Source organism: Sminthopsis crassicaudata, chromosome 5, assembly GCF_048593235.1.
Source record: "Sminthopsis crassicaudata isolate SCR6 chromosome 5, ASM4859323v1, whole genome shotgun sequence".
NCBI lineage: Eukaryota > Metazoa > Chordata > Mammalia > Dasyuromorphia > Dasyuridae > Sminthopsis > Sminthopsis crassicaudata.
The window spans coordinates 26,761,559-26,777,813 of record NC_133621.1 but is presented as its reverse complement, the minus strand read 5'-3'; the positions used below and the strand labels follow the sequence as shown (position 1 = coordinate 26,777,813).

Genomic DNA, 16,255 nt, shown 5'->3' with positions numbered 1-16,255 from the left:
ATTTCAACTATTTTGATTCTTCCTGACCCCATTTGGAATTTTGTTGGCCAAAATACTGGAATGGTTCGCCATTACCTTCTCCAGTTCATTTTATAGATGGGGAAACTGAGGCAAACAGGGTTAAGTGAATTAACCAGTGTTCTACAGTAAATGTCTGAGGCTAGATTTGAATTTATGGAAGGTGAATCTTCCTGACTCCAGGCCCTGAACTGTAACCACCCATGCATCATGTCTATGACCTGTGTCTATTATATACATGTCTCCACCAGTAGAATGGGAGTTCTTTGACTGTTTTCACTTCTTTGCAACCCCAGAGCTTCATGTAGGGTCTAGTCCACAGGAAGTACTTATTGTTAATCGACTAGTGACTACTTGTTACATTTATTGTCTGGGTGAATGCTGAAGTAAGAGAGGGGGATAATGAGTCTGGGGAGCAGCAGCTAGCAGTCTGGCTCAACTGTCTTTTAAGATTCATGAAAAGTAGTTGATCAAAAAAAGAAAAATAGGGGCAGCTAGGTGGCACAGTGGATAGAGTACCGGCCCTGAAGATGGGAGGACCTGAGTTCAAATCTGGCCTTAGGCACTTAACACTTCCTAGATGTGTGACCCTGGACAAGTCACTTAACCCTAAATTGTCTAAGAAAAAAAAAAAGAAAAATATTCTAGAAGTAGATTATGGAGGGCCTTCAAGAGCAGACTGAGAAATCTGAGCCTTTTTTTAGAAGAAATGAGAATCCTTGAAGGATTCTGATTAGAGAGTTGACACGGTCACACTTGTATTTTAGAGTCATATAGAGGTTCAACTGAGAGTGGAAAAACCAAAAGTGGGAAAATCAGTCTACATCTGCAGCTTATCATATGGAATTCTACACTTAGAGAAGGTCTTTAGATACCAAGGAGCCCAACCTTCTCATTTTTACAGATGAGAAAACCGATAATATGAAGTGCTATATAAATGCTCATAATAATTTCAATATATTTTATGTTTATATGTAAATGTAATATTATATTTCTAAAATATAACATATTACATTATATTTTATTATATATTTACATACTTGTATTTATTTCTATAAATACTATATCTATTTATTATTATTATTTATTATATCATATACATACGATTGTTTGTTTGTGTATAGTTCCATAGCTAAGGGATATCTGAAGCAGGATTCTCATTCAATCTCTCTGGCAACAACCTCAGCACTCTCCCCACTACACCAATCAGGGGTCTCTAACTATAGACATCTCCTGTGAATTAGGGTCAAGCTGACAATGACCTATCTACATAGTCCTGATGGGGGAACCCTGAAACTGTCCTTGACTTTTGGGGTGAGCCCTGAGACTCTCCTCATAGGGACCCACCCTTGGGGCACTTAAATGTTTTCATTAAGATTGAGTCCTACTTAGCTCAAACTTAAGTGATCTATTGAGCTAAAAACTGGCTCAGGACCACTCCCAGTAAGTGGTCTCATTCTAGGTCTGGGGCAGTGACAACATTGCATTCAGTTGAAACTTCAGTCGCAGATTTCCTATTTAAAGGGCAATTTGGGGGCTCATTTCTTTGCAGAGGCCCCAAAGCAGGACCGTGCCTTGTCAAAGAACCTCTCGCTTTCATTGGTACAGCTGCCTTTGAGGGCCCCTGCCCGCTGGGAAGAGATTCTCTTCTCAGCGTTAACCCCTCTTTATCTCTCTGCCAAGATTTCTCTAAATCCCTTGTTTATCTCTCTGCCAGGATTTCTCTACTAGATCTTTACTTCTCTGTCAGGACCTTGCCTCCTAGCAAAAGCTGACTGCTCATCCAACAATAAACTTTCTTTTTGCCAGTCTAACTTTTCGGGTTCGTGAATTCTTTTATGTTGAACTTCTGTGTCGACCAGGAGGGGTTCCCACAATTCTCTTTACTGTCATTAACCTCATCAGTTCTACAGTATTAAACTCTCCCAGCTGAGACACCAATCAAATTGCACTGATCCCTGGATAGATTCTAGAAAAAAAATTTTGAGAAAATCTCTGCCATTAATGCATCCCTTCAGGTTCTGCCTCTTTTTAATGAAAGTAAATTGCAAAAAGGGAACAGACAACAAACAAGATTGCTAATTGAAGGTTCTTCTTAATGGTTTTTCAGTTATTCAAATCTACTACATTATGTTCATTTATCCACTCTACTTAGCCCTTGAATTGACCTTCATCCAGGATACCACGGACATTATTAGAAGATCTAACACTTTTCTGCTTTATGAACCAACAACCTCTTGAGGATCCAGACACGTTATTGATTTTTTTCAAGCTTCCTTTCTTCTATCTGGGTCATCAAAAATCAGTAAATTCAACATTTATTATTATCCAACAAGCCCATTTTTGACCTGCTCATCCAATATGAATCAGGGTTAGCATGAAAGAAAAGGAAAAGAAAAACTTGTTCTTCAGGGCCTTAACCAGATGACCTTCCCACATTTATATCTAGAAATTGTGCTGTCTAAGGGGAAAGTGTCAATTTTCTCTAAATCAATTAATCAATCAATCAGTTAGTGAATATTTTTGAATTAAGAACAGCGTTAGAGACTCCCAAACATCTAAGAAAACTGGATATGGAGCAGCCTTTTAAATCTCTGCCTCTAACTTTTCTCTCCTGTAAAAGAAGATGACTCAATATTAAATGTCTAATGTCCATTCAAGTCTTAAATTTGGGAAGATTTGAATCTGACCTCTTTCTCCTGTGGGAGAATATAGCCCTCGAAGCTCCTATTGTCTTTCTTATTTTTGTATCCTGCAGTGCCTGGCTCGATTGTTGTTCAATGCATACTTATTGACCAACTATCTTACATAATAAATCACTTAAGCTCCGTGGACCTCACTTTCCTCATTTATAAAATGAAATAGTTAAACTAGTTGGATTTTGAGAGCCCAAATAACCCATGAAACCACATTAAAAGAATTATTTGTTAAAAAATGCAGAAAACCCATCTATTCTTTCCCCCTCCCTTTCCTCTCCTTTTTAACCCCATCAATTCTTGCTAAGGAGCCATGACAAAATGCAAATTGCAGTTTGAGTTAATGATTAAAATTCTTCCCTACATCACTGACACTGAGAGACAAGATAAGTTTTTGGCAGCAAAGGAGGGGGGAGGCACCAGATGGCTTCCATCTGGATCCCCATTGATTGTATAATTAAAACCCACCTCCCATTATCAGAATGGAAGGTGATAGACAGTTAGAAGATGAGTACCCTCCATGTTTTAAAGAAGCCTCCTCTCCCCGTCCCAACTACAGACGTATAAATATTAATGAATGCAATCTGCTTCCAAGCAGATTTAGCATGAACTTTTAGCAACCCTCCCTTGACAACTTCCTCCCTTACAAGAAGATTCAGTTTCTATGTTCTCCGATAAAAATAGCAGCCCCGACACTTGGGTTAAATGTGTGATTGAGGAAAGCCTCTTGCTTCCAGTCAGTAAACCAGTCACCTAAGTTTATGTCATCTGAGTATTCTTTATAACCATAAAAGGTTGGACTTGAATCCCAGAAAGTCCCAGTTGGAAGGGACATCAGACAGTACAACTGAACATGCAACTACCTGTAAGACGTCACCTTATCTTTCTCCTAAGACCTTCAGGGAGCGGGCAGTCTATGATACTTCTGGATTCCTCTAATTGATGGGAAGTTTTTACTTAAGTCAACCCCAAATTTGCCTCTTTGTAATTTCCATTCCTTGTTCCTGGGACCAAAAGGAACAAGTCTAATTCATGACGGTCTTTCAAAAATTTGAAGACTGGTTCTATGATCCAGAAAAAGGGAGAGAAGGAGCACACTTAAGAGAAGAGTCATGTACATGGTCCACTGGTGCCAGCTGGGATTGATAATTTGGGATGATAGCCCACTAGGCCTCTAGAAAGTAAGCTATATTGAGTTCCTGGAGCCTGTCTTGCACACTATTGGGAAATCCAATCCAGGTTTCAATCTGCAATGTTCTTTCTCTTCTTCCCCTATTTTCAGGAAGGAAACTTTCAATCCCATCTCTAGCTGATTCACTTTCAATGTTTTGAGAGAAACCCTACTTTCTGTCCCCTCTCTCTCTCCTCTCCAGGAAATCTTGTTCTAAGAGGTTTTCACCATTAAAGGTTCTCTACAGATTTAAGTGGTTGTAACTTCAAAGGGGGAAAATACAAAAAAGAATGTCAAAAAGATCTAAAGATTTGAAAATTCAAACCACACCCCAGACTCAGCACCGCATAATACTGGAAGGATTTCATCTATTCTGTTTCCCCTTGACATATGTCATCCTGTACCTTAGATTACTTACCAACTATTTCTAGAGATGAGTTACTGAGAAATAATAATCATTCACCTTCCTAGAAGGTGAAAGGTTTAAGTTAGAGTTTAAGTTTAAAGGTTTAAGTTATAGAGTGGTTAATGGGCAACGTAGTACAATGGAAAGAACAATGGCTCTCAAGTAGAGACCCTGGGCTCTCCCAGACCTGCCCAACTCTTACTACCTAGAAGTCTTCAGGCAAGTGATTTAACTTCCCTTGGACTTCAGTTACCTCATCTGTTAAATGAAAGGATTAGATTAAATCCTGCTTGTGACCAGTTAGAGATCTGGTTCCAGGATCTTATAATAAGGGTGAACATGTATGCAGATGATCAGATGAATAATCACAAAGAAGGAATAGCTTAGACTAAATATGAACAAGTGGAGGAGGGGAAAAGGATCCCATTGTTTTCTTTATCCATAATTATCTTCAGATTGGAAAGGGTAGATGAAATGTGGCACAGAGAGAATCAGAAAGATTCTTTGATTTGAATCCAAATTAATTGAGAAGATAAAAATCACCTACATATTTTTAGTGAATTTAAATGAACTTTGAGCCCAGAAGAATTATGTCCAAAACACTAAAAGGGCATGCCAGTTGTGATTAGAGATCTTTGGGAAATCATGAAGGATGAGAAAGGGTTGGAAGACTCAAGCTAGGCAGATGACCTGATTTTTAATAGAAGGGAGAAAAGGATAGCAAATCTAGAAACCAATGAAGATTGAGTCTGATCTGTGGCAAAATTTTAGCCAATTGAACTTTTAAACAAGTTGTTTTGTTCGTTGCATTTTCTTTTCCATTTCACAAATTCTATTTTTCAGTCTTTTTCATATCTATTTTGTAAGGAGTTATATGCTTTTTCCTTTTCATCATATCTATTTTGTAGGGAGTTATATGCTTTTCCCATTTCATCATACTTATTTTTAAAGAGTTTTCTTCAGATAATCTGTTTTTCCTTTTCTATACCCTCTTGCAGAGATCTCATTTCCTTTCCCCATTTTTTTTCTCTAGCTCTCTTTTAAAATCCTTTTTGAAATCTTCAAGAGAGCTTTTGAAATAGTGTGGCAAAATTTTAGAAGTGAATCTTACATGGGTGGTTTATAAGCACCAATAAAAAGAAAGTGGTATCTGCTAGCAAAAAGCATGGAGTCACCAAAAACTTATCAGACAAGTTAATCGCAGTTCCTTTACTGAAAAGAATTACCAGACTAGTGGCAGCTAGGTAGCCCAATGGATAGACCACTAAAGTCAGGAAGAGTCATCTTCCGTGTTCAAATTCAGCCTATAAGACACATACTGGCTGTGTGACTTTGGACCCTATCTGCCTCAGTTTCCTCATCTGTAAAAGTAGCTGGAGAAGAAAGGTGAACCACTTAAATATCTTTGCCAAGAAAATCCCAAAATGGGGTCACAAAGAGTCAGACAAGACTTAAATCATCCAATAGTAAGATCTTCTAGATTGGTGGATGAAAGAGTACATTTTATTTAGACATTTGAAAAAATATATATTTTTAGAGAGGTCAGAAAAAATAAAGTAGAATAGGTTGGTATTTTATTGAATGGCCTTAAAAATCATAAGTCCAACTCACTCAGGGCTTCCTACATACCCTGAGTCCAGTATGACATTCAAGAAGACAGGTTAGGTTACCTTCAAAGCATCATGAGAATATTAGTTAATGGGGCAATGTACACATGGAGACAGATATCTGGTGGCTGGATGCAGGACTCCCTCAAGTTTTTAGTCAATAATTTGGCCATAAAGTATAATTGGAGCAAGTAGCTAATAAAATGAATGCCAGAGACAAAAATGTTAAAAATCTGATTCCATGGACCTAAGTTAACAGATGGCACTTCTGGTGTTTTCTCATGTAACTTTCAGTAAATTACAACATCCCTTTGTCTTATTTTCCTCATTTGTAAAATGATGGTGTTGGACTAAATCCCTTTATTCTCTAGATCTACAATCCTTGGAGGTTATAAGCTCTGAAGAACAAGTTCAATAGGGTTGAATTCAAAGTCTTGTCTTTAGAGTGAAAAAAAAAAATCACTTGTAAAAGTCAAAGACAAAATTTCATATGGAAAAGCTAAGAGTTGAATTCATTAAAACCTTAAGATAAGTGAACATTATGATTTAGCTGCCATAAAAGTTAATATGACCTTAGGTTGTATAAACAGAAGTATAATGTCAAGATCAAGGATTATCTCAACATATTTGTGAACTGTAATTTTAAAAAGACACGGAGAAGCTGAGAAGTATGGGGAAAGGTTAGAAAAGCATGAACATTTGGGTTCAAGTCCTGTCTCAGACACATAACAAACTGTGTAACTGTGGCTAAGCTCTATAACCATGCAGTGCCCCTTGTAACCATTCGGTGCCCCCTGGCAACTCTCATAGACAATTATTTTACACAGAAGCTGAAATGCAGAGGTAAAATGAATTTCTTCACTGGAAATTCCCCATGCTAATGAAATCTGTCCCTCTGTCCCTATGCCTACAGGGAAATCAGGGTCCATTTAAAGAATGGGGATCAGGATGATGAAAGGTCTGAAAAACAAGTCATATAAAGAACTGAGGAACGGCTGAAGGAATTGTGCCTGCAGGACAGAAGATTTAGGGAAAAGATATGAAACTGTTTTTAATATTTAAAAGTAACATTGCAGTTACCTACTAAAATATTGTGTTATTTTTGCCCCAAGAAGGTAGAATTATATGGGTAGAAATTTTACTGGACAGCAGATTTGGTCTCATGAAAAAAACAATTGGAGCTGTCCAATAATTTGAGAAATTATCTCAAAAACTAACAAGGCCCCTCTTGCTGGGCAATATTCAAGAAGAAGATGGATTTTAACCATCTGTCAAAAGATATTGTTTCTGGATATCAAGTGAGAATTTTAAATAAAATAAAAGCAAAGTCCCTTTGTACTCTTATATTTTAGCTAATTTGGAATTTATTTGTATGTCCCAACCATGGTTAATTTTCTGTTTGTGTTCTTCCCAGTCATTCAGTAAGCATTTACTGAACACCTACTATATATCAAGCACCATGCTAAGTACTGGGTATATAAAGAAAGGCCAAATACACATACACACACACACACACACACACACACACACACACACACACACACACACACAGATCCAAAACAAAACAAAACAAACCAGGAGCTCACAGTATAAAGGGCGGGGGGGGGGGGGGAACATGCAAACAACTATGAACAAACAGGCTATATACAGATTAACTTGGAGAAAATCACTAAAAGGTACTAGTTAAAGAAAGCTTCATCTCTAGTCCTGTAAATAGCTGCCTCCTAAAACCATGCTATTAATCTCATTTTTACGTTCAATGTTTGGTATTGCCCAGAAGGGACAATGATGAAGCTTAAACACAGTACTTGGGTAGGGCAGGAAAAATGAATTCTAATCTCTCAACTGCCAATCATAAAGTGACCAGGAAAACTAATGGGTTAACTTCTCAAGCCTCAGTTTCCTCTACTTCAAAATGAAGAATTTCACTCCATTCCAATTCTCAAATCCAGATTCCATGTGTCCATAATTTGTAGCTTACATAATATAATAAATACCCTTTGATTTTATCTTCTTTTCTTCCTGAAGCTTAAATTGTAGCTACTCTCTGATTAAGTTCTCTTACTGCCAGCTGCCCCAAGGTTATCTTTTCTCTGGATACTTATTAACTAGGCAAGCACAAATTCCACAATTTAGACAAAAAAGGGGAAAAAAGATACTTGGCTCTAATGAAAAAAAGAAATAATGAATGAAAAATAGCTTAGCTCAGAATTGGAAAAAGCTAAGTTCAAGTCTTATCTTTGACATATATTGGCTATATAGACATGAACCTCTAAGCATCACAGGGAAAAGTTGCAACTTTCAAAGATCAGAGGTTATGGAACATGATATTCAGAAAGCTAAGAGGCTAGGATTAAAACTAAGAATCACCACCTGATGAATTAAGCATAGTACTTCAAGGGGAAAATAGTCATTGAACAAAATGGAAAGATTTCAAACTTTCATAAGGAAAAGACCAGAACTGAACAAAAAATTTGATCTTCAACAACAAGACCCAAGAGAAAGCTAAAAAGGGAAAAGGAAAGGAATTCAATGAAGCTAAAATATTTACATCTCTTCATGGCAAGAATGACACTTTGTCATTCTTAAGAAGTATATTACCAATATTATGTACAGATAGAAGAAATGTATATAAACAGAGGGTATGGGTATAATGTGAATTTAAGGGAATGACTTAAAAAAACTAAAGGATGAGAAAGAGGAGTTCACTTGGTAAAAGAAAGGAAAAGTAGGATAGGGCAAATTATTTCACATGAAAAAGTACAAAAAATCCTATTACACTGGATGGAAAGATAGGAGAGTGGGTGATGAACATTGCTTAAAACTTACTCCCATCAGTTTTGGCTCAAAGAGAGAATAATAAATATCAGTTGAATATAGAAAATGTGTCTTACCTGACAGAAAGTAGACGGGGAGGAAATTAAGTAAGTGCGTGGGAAAATTGACAGAAGAGAGGGCAGATCACAGGAAGTAGTAGACAAAAAATATTGTTGAGGAGGTTAAAGATGAAAGGAGAGAGAGGACAAACAGGAGGAAAAATAGCATGAAAGAAAATACACAGGCAATAATCATAGCTATAAATGTGAATAGGATGAACTCTTCCCCCAAAACAGAAGCAGATAGCAGTACGGAACAAAAACCAGAATCCTACAATATCTTGTTTATTAAAAAAAACAAAAAAAACAAAAAACCATACCTGAAGCAGAAAGACAGACACAGAATAAAGGTAAGACATGAGCAGAATCTATTAAGCTTCAGCTAAAGTTAAAAAAAAAAAGCAGGGGGTAGCAACACTGATGTCATACAAAGCAAAAGCAAAAATAGACCCAATTAAAAGAGATAAGCAAACAATACTGGAAGGAAAGCAGAAAGATGAAAAATAATCTTTATAGCAAAAGTCTCTGAATAAAGGCCTCATTTCTCAAATATAAAGAGAACTGAATCAAATTTAAAGAATATAAGCCATTCCCTAATTAATAAATGGTCAATGTACATGAATAGGCAATTTTCAAATGAAGAAATTAAAGCTATCTATGGGTATATGAAGAAGTGCTCAAAATCACTTTTGACTAGGAAAATGCATATTAGAATAACTCTGAGATACTACCTCATAGCTATCAGATAGGCTAATATAAGAAAAAAAAGGACAACTATCAATATTGGAGAAGATTTGGAAAAATACTGCCCTATTGGTGGAGATGTGAACTCATCTGACTATTCTGGAGAGCAGTTTGGAACTATGGCAAACAGGCAACCAAACTGTGCATCACCTTTGATTCAGTAATACTGCTACTAGATCTGTATCCCAAAGAGAGCATAAAAAAGGTATGCAAACAATTGGGGAATGGCTGAACAAGCTGTGGTACATGAATGTTACAGAATATTATTGTGCAATAAGAAATGATGAACATGCATATTTCAGAAAAACCTGGAAAGACGCATATGAACTGATGCAAAATGAAATGAGCAGAACCAGGAAAACATTGTAACCAGTATCGGTAACATTGTGTGATGATCAACTATGAGTGATTCCGCTCTTCTCAGCAACACGATGATCCAAGACATATACAAAGGAAAATGCTACTCACATCCAATTAAAGAATGGAGCCTAAATGAATATTGAAACATACTTTTTCATTTTATTTTTTTGTGTGTTTTTTTCCTTTTCATCTGTTTTACAATTGTGACTAATGAAAATAAGTTTTACATGATAGCACAGATATAACTCTATGTATAACTACGCACATATGACTACATGTATAACTATCTAATTGCCTATTATTTTCAGAAATGAGGAGAGGAGGGAGGAAGGAAGAAAAATTTAGAATTCGAAATCTTGTAAAAATGAATGTTAAAAATTGTTTGGACACATAAGTGGGAAAATGCTATTAAAATAAATAAAGAGTATGCTTTATATTTCTCAGTGGATGAGGATAGGGTAAAGGGAGAGAGAGAATTTTAACCAAAAATAAAAATTTAAAAGAACATTTCAAACAAATTTCAAACAGGTATATTGCTAGAAAAGACCACAGAGGCCATTTAGTCCACCTGTCAAATTTTATGGATGAGGAAAACTGAGGTACAAAGTCACATAACTAGTAAGTAACCAATAAGACTGAGGGGCCATTGAATCCAACTCACTCAGATAATGAGTCACTTTTTTGTTTAGATGAGGAAACTGAGACTCATTGGAATAATTTACCCAGGGTCATACAGGTATCATCAGAGGCAAAATCTGAACCCACATCTCCTGATACCATAGCTAATGTTGTTTCTATTGTTTTGAGATATATAGGTAATGTGAAATTTTACTGGCCCAAGTGGGACTTTAAGAGTAGAGGCAGGTGCAACCTGGACTGAGAAAGAATAAAGAATTAAGAGATTTTGATGGTGAGATGGCGACAGAGCAGATACTGATGGGATGGCGAGGGGGAGGAGGAATGGCATTAGGGAAACAATCCAATGCCTGTCCAAGAAAAATGGAGGAGAGAGCCAAGGATGGAGTCTGTGCAGAGTCCATAATGGAGACCCCACAGAAGCCAGGCAAAAGGAGGGAGGATGCTATTTCACTGCATCCACAGGGGAAGGAGGAGCAAATGTAGAGCAAATGCTTAGCAGCAATGAAAAGAGGTAAATGGTATGGCCAGGGTCTGAATGAGTCACAGATAAGAAAGTCCCAGCGAGAGAATTTGAAAATTGGAGAACCGTGCCCGCTTTAATAGTGGGATTGTGTGTGCAGGTCCAGGGGCCTGAAGGGAAGCCTTGGCACATCTTACGAACACACAACAATAAACAAGCCCAGCTTTGATACATGTGGCGGCTCTACAGGCCTGAGTCTGAGCTTCAGAACAAGTCATCTTTCTTGAACGATTTGATGTTTTTAGGGTTGAAAGGGGAGGTTTTTCTGCTCCAATAAATTGGGAGAGAATGACATGCAATTAGTTCCCTTTCGCCTCGCTTTGTGCCCTGATGCTGCCTGTGATGACAGTTAGCATCTTCATCAGAGCCGGCTGTCTGAGGCATGCTGATCTCATCCCGAGGAGCTCCTATTGACAGCTCGAGGGATGCTTCTTATTGCTCATGCCTTCCATCAATCTGGAGTCAAGCAGCTCAGAACACAACAAGCCTAAGCATCTTCCTTCCTCTCACTTTGTTTTAGCTGGGCTGCTCTCCTTTGCCCAGGTAAGGGGCACCTCTTCTTTCCTGCCCCTCTGTTCTTGGTGGGAAGCTCTGCCCTTTATTATGTGGGCACCAATGTATCAGTGCTACAAAAATGCACAAACATGCAGGATGCGGGTCAAGTCCCAATTGGTGTTGAGTTTTTCAGCTCAACCTCTCCCTATCTGTAAGAACAAAAAGAATGGCTGAAAGGATGGCAGTTCTCTCTCTGTCTCTGTCTATATCTATCTCTGTCTCTTTCTTTGTCTCTCTGTCTTTATCTCTGTGTCTCTCTGTCTGTTTCTGTCTCTCTCTCTGTCTCTCTATCTCTGTCTTTCTCTTTTTCTGTGTCTCTGTCTATCTCTTTATCTCTGCTTCTTTTTCTGTCTGTTTTTATCTGTCTTTCTGACATCTAGGCCTTACATTTTTAGTCAACTTTTCATATATTCACATCTCTTCTCTCCAATTAGACAATAAGCTCCCTGAGGGCAGGGACTGACTCTTATTCCTCTTTATACCTTTCTCAGTGGAGTTTTTACACCAAGGAGAAAATACCAACTTACTGGCTATTTGATAGTACAAGGTTTCTAACATTAAAAAGTTTATAATCTAGAGGATGTCAAGATAACGACAAGACTTTTCACAACAGACCTAATGGCATAGATTGGGAGTAGGGGCATTAAAAAAGAAATAAATCCATTTTTCAGTCAGGGAAAGGTGTTGGTAAGAGGCTCTAAAAAAGTACCACTCAGAACAAGCAACGGTTCATTACTCATTCAGACACTGGCAATTAATTTCTCATTTTTCATTACTAGCATATAAAAATAACCAATCAGTCAGCAATCATTTATTAACTGTCTGTTCTGTGCCAGTGGGGATACAAAGAAAAATATAATGATAACAGCTAATATTTACATAGCCCTTTTAAGGTTTGCAAAGCTACTGGGGACATGAAGGCAAAAATAATGGAAATAATATTAGCCAACACTTAGAGATCTAACATGCAAGGTTTCCAAGGTCCCTCACATAGATCAGACTACATAGGGGATTGAACTTGGGAATTAGAAAAGACCTGGATTTGAAGGATTTGAAAATCTGTTCCAGTTCTAAATCTATGAGTCAGTTATCTCATTTGATCCTCCTAACAGCCTGGGAGGTAGATGCTATTATCATTCACATTTACAGATGGAGAAACTGAGGCAGAGAGGTTAAGTAACTTGCCCAGAGTCATGTGACTAGGAAGTGTCTCAGGGTTGGAAGTCAGGTCTTCCCAGAATTCTATCCATCACTTCATTTCTCTTATACTGTCTCTCTCTCTCTAAAAATTAGTCTTTATTATTCATTCATCTCACTTTTGTGACTCAAAAATGCAACAGTCTCTCCCCTCGAGAAGCTTACAGTCTCTATATAGGAGACAATGTGTCCATTTTTTAAAAAGTGCATTCACAGTAAATACAAGTTAATAATATTATGTATTATGTTACAAAAATATTAAAGGCCACTGGATTTTTAACAGACATCCAAAGCTCGGGATTTCCTTGCTTATCACTCACTCTGCAGAACCATAATAAGAATCTTGCTCATTTATAATAAAAAAAGTGGGACTTCAGGGACACCAAGGGACAATGAGGTCTACTTGGATTCCTGGTTAGTGCTTCTCAGGACTTAAAATCAGCAGTAATAACAATAACGTCTAGCATTTATATGGCACCTTAAGGTTTATAAGGGCACCTAAGTGACACCACAGTGCATAGAGTGCCTGGCTCAGAATCAAGAAGCCTTATCTTCCTGAGTTCAAATCTGGTCTCAGACACAGCACTATATTGTCTCATTTGAGGCTACAAGCCTGGGAAGTATTATTTGCCCCAACTTTGCAAAAGGGGAAATAGAAGCTCAGAGATGTTAAAACATTTGCCACTGATCACAATAAGTATCTGATTTTGAATTGGAACTCAGGCCTTGACATCCTCAAACTAATTCAGTGCACCATCTAGCTAGCTGTCTTTGTAGAAACAAAGCCATCATTTGGTAGAAAGGTTTAAAATCGACACTTGCCCAACAGGACATGGCAGTTAACAGTCAAGGAATTTGTCCCTTTCTCAGTGAGGGCCAGGGAATTTTTCTCGTTCTTTGAAACAGTTTTCTTAAAAGCTTGTCTTTCTAAGAACTGCTTCCAAGCTTCCAGTACAAATGTCATAGCTATATTTCTATGACGCTGTCCTTCTCTGTGAAAAGTCAGCTACAGCTGGTTTTTCAAATCCATTCTTCTTTATCCACGAGTGCTATTATTATGCAAATGTTACAGCACTGTGTAACTCAAATAAGTATTTTATTGCAATTAAGACATGAAAACTTTTCACAAATTGCTATTCTTCAATTATATAAAGCAATTACATTTCATAAAATGTTGTAGCTTTCTTAAAGTTTACATTTTTTAAAATTAATTTTCTATTTTCAATTTTTATAATTAAAAATCCATAAAGAAGATAGAAAGAATAAGCATTTATTAAGCACCTATTATTTGCCAGGAACTGTGCTATTATTATCTCACTTGATTGTCACAACAAACAACACTGTGAGCTCAGGATTATTATTATCCTCATTGTACACTTGAGGAAACTAAGATAGACAAAGGGTAAACAATTTGCCCAGAATCACCCAGCTAAGAAGTGTCTCAGGCTGGATTTGAACCAGTGCTCTAACCACTGAGTTACTCAGCCGCCTTTAGAGCTGGACTTAAAATCAGGAAGACGCAAAATTCACATCCTGTTTCTGGGAAACAAGGCGTGGACTGTCAGACACAGCTAACAGATGACATGTTTTGTTTAATCTTTGGCACAAGGAAAAACTGAGGATGGATGGAAAAGAAATTATTAAGAAATTACAGGGTTTTTTTTAAAGCAGTAGTAAACATTTATATTGTTATTATTATTTTTAATCCTGTTTCTGACACTGCTGGCTGTGAGACTCATTCTCAGTCGGTTTTCCCATCTGTAAAATGGGCATTTGAATATCTGAGGTACCTACTTCACAGGGTTGTGAGGTTTAAATGAGACAACATTCCCAAAGTGCTTCATCGACTTTTAAAAAGGCTATGAATAAAGAAATGTATCCCTTTCACAGTTTTCCAATGAGAAGGGCAGGTTCCTACTTAATTGAAAATTCAGATGAGAAGAAATTTTTCAGGACATCATAATTACAGCCACTCATTGTGTATAATTATTGTAAAACTGCAAAGATGTGATCTTAGTATGATTCATCAACATGGGAACATGGGAAAATACTTAGGGTGGATCAACTTGACCTAGCTTGGTCATTCATGGAGTTTGGCAAATGCCCACCATCTCCAGTGAGCCAATGAGCTTTGAGCTCATAGTGTCCCTCCCCAAGAGACCAGGAACTTAACCAATAGCCCAAAAAAACTTGGGCTTTGAAAAAAGAAGACCCAGAGTTCTCTGGAACGTGGATAGAGCCAATATGACTCACACAGGCTCTAGGGAAAGATAGAGTTTACTACCAGAAAAGAGCCCAGAGCCACAGCTAAAAATCAGTCTGCCAGTTCAGAGCAAGGAGAGGAGGAGCCCATTGTCCTTTCCTCCTAGGCTCAAAGTTCAACAACTGATTTAGTAAATAATAATTCAGACAGACTGAAGAGAATGGAGACAAACAGCTCAAAGATGAGAGCTGTAATTTTAAACATCACAGTCATAGAGATCTCCAAAATGGTCAAGGAAGGTAATTAGAGGATGGTCCAATGACCAGGAGTGTAGAGGGGAAATTGGCCTCCTCTAGAGGCCCAGGGATTAAGGGTGGCCATGGGGGAATTGAAGGGTAGCCGGCACTTAGGGAAAAAGATATTGGCCCCACAAACATTGATAAGACCAGGAGACACATTCTGGGAAGTCCTGAACATCCCAGCGGTCCTGGAAGGGATGCCAACTTCCTTCTACTTGGAGTCAAAGTTTGAAGAACTTTGGTCAGTCAACACTGAGGTCAATTCAAAAACTCCAGATTCAGCAGAGCTCTTGCTCATCTGCAAGGATGAGGAAGGAACAGCTTCACTTCTCACGTGACCCTGTTTGTGCTTGGATTATTTTCCTTTGCCTTGGTTTCTCATTAAAATAACCCTCTGGTGGATTTGTCTAGATCAGTGTTTCTAAATGGTCATTTTCAGGGCCTATCTTGTGATTAAATGGTGGTGAAAAATGTGTGATTCCAACGATATTTTCCTCTAAGAGAGTGAATGTGGGATTCCATATGAACCCAAAAGCTAAATTACTTTTGATTTAATTTTAAAATCAAAACATCGAATTTGGCGATTATTTGTCAGGAAAGGCCCTCTTTTCTTTATTTTGCTCCAAGTTTTCCTGACTTTGGCCCTTTATCCCAAAAGCATTCCACAACTCACAAATACCCAAATCAATATTTGCATATTTCATGAATACCTTAAAGTTCCCAAAAGATTCCATGTTAGAACTGCTTTAAAACATGAATGTTGGTCTATAGGAAGCAGGAGATAGAGCTATAGTTTGATGTGTATAGATGGGGATATGAACCCCCCCCAGTGGCCAAAGCTAGTGGTGACAGGAAGGGGAGTAGTTCAGAGCCAAGGGAGATTCCACAGCTGGGAAAAGATGGAAGTGGGAATTCAGGAAGAGCAGTCAGAGCTGGCTGTGGGCAGTCTCCTTTCCATTTAGCC

General features: G+C 37.8%; 1 protein-coding gene across 5 annotated transcripts in view; it reads right to left on the bottom strand.

Annotated features, from left to right (window-relative positions):
- The window catches only part of THRB (thyroid hormone receptor beta), a 430,248-nt gene that overhangs the window by 330,136 nt on the left and 83,857 nt on the right, over nt 1–16,255 (bottom strand). The gene's annotated exons all lie outside the window — the stretch shown is intronic.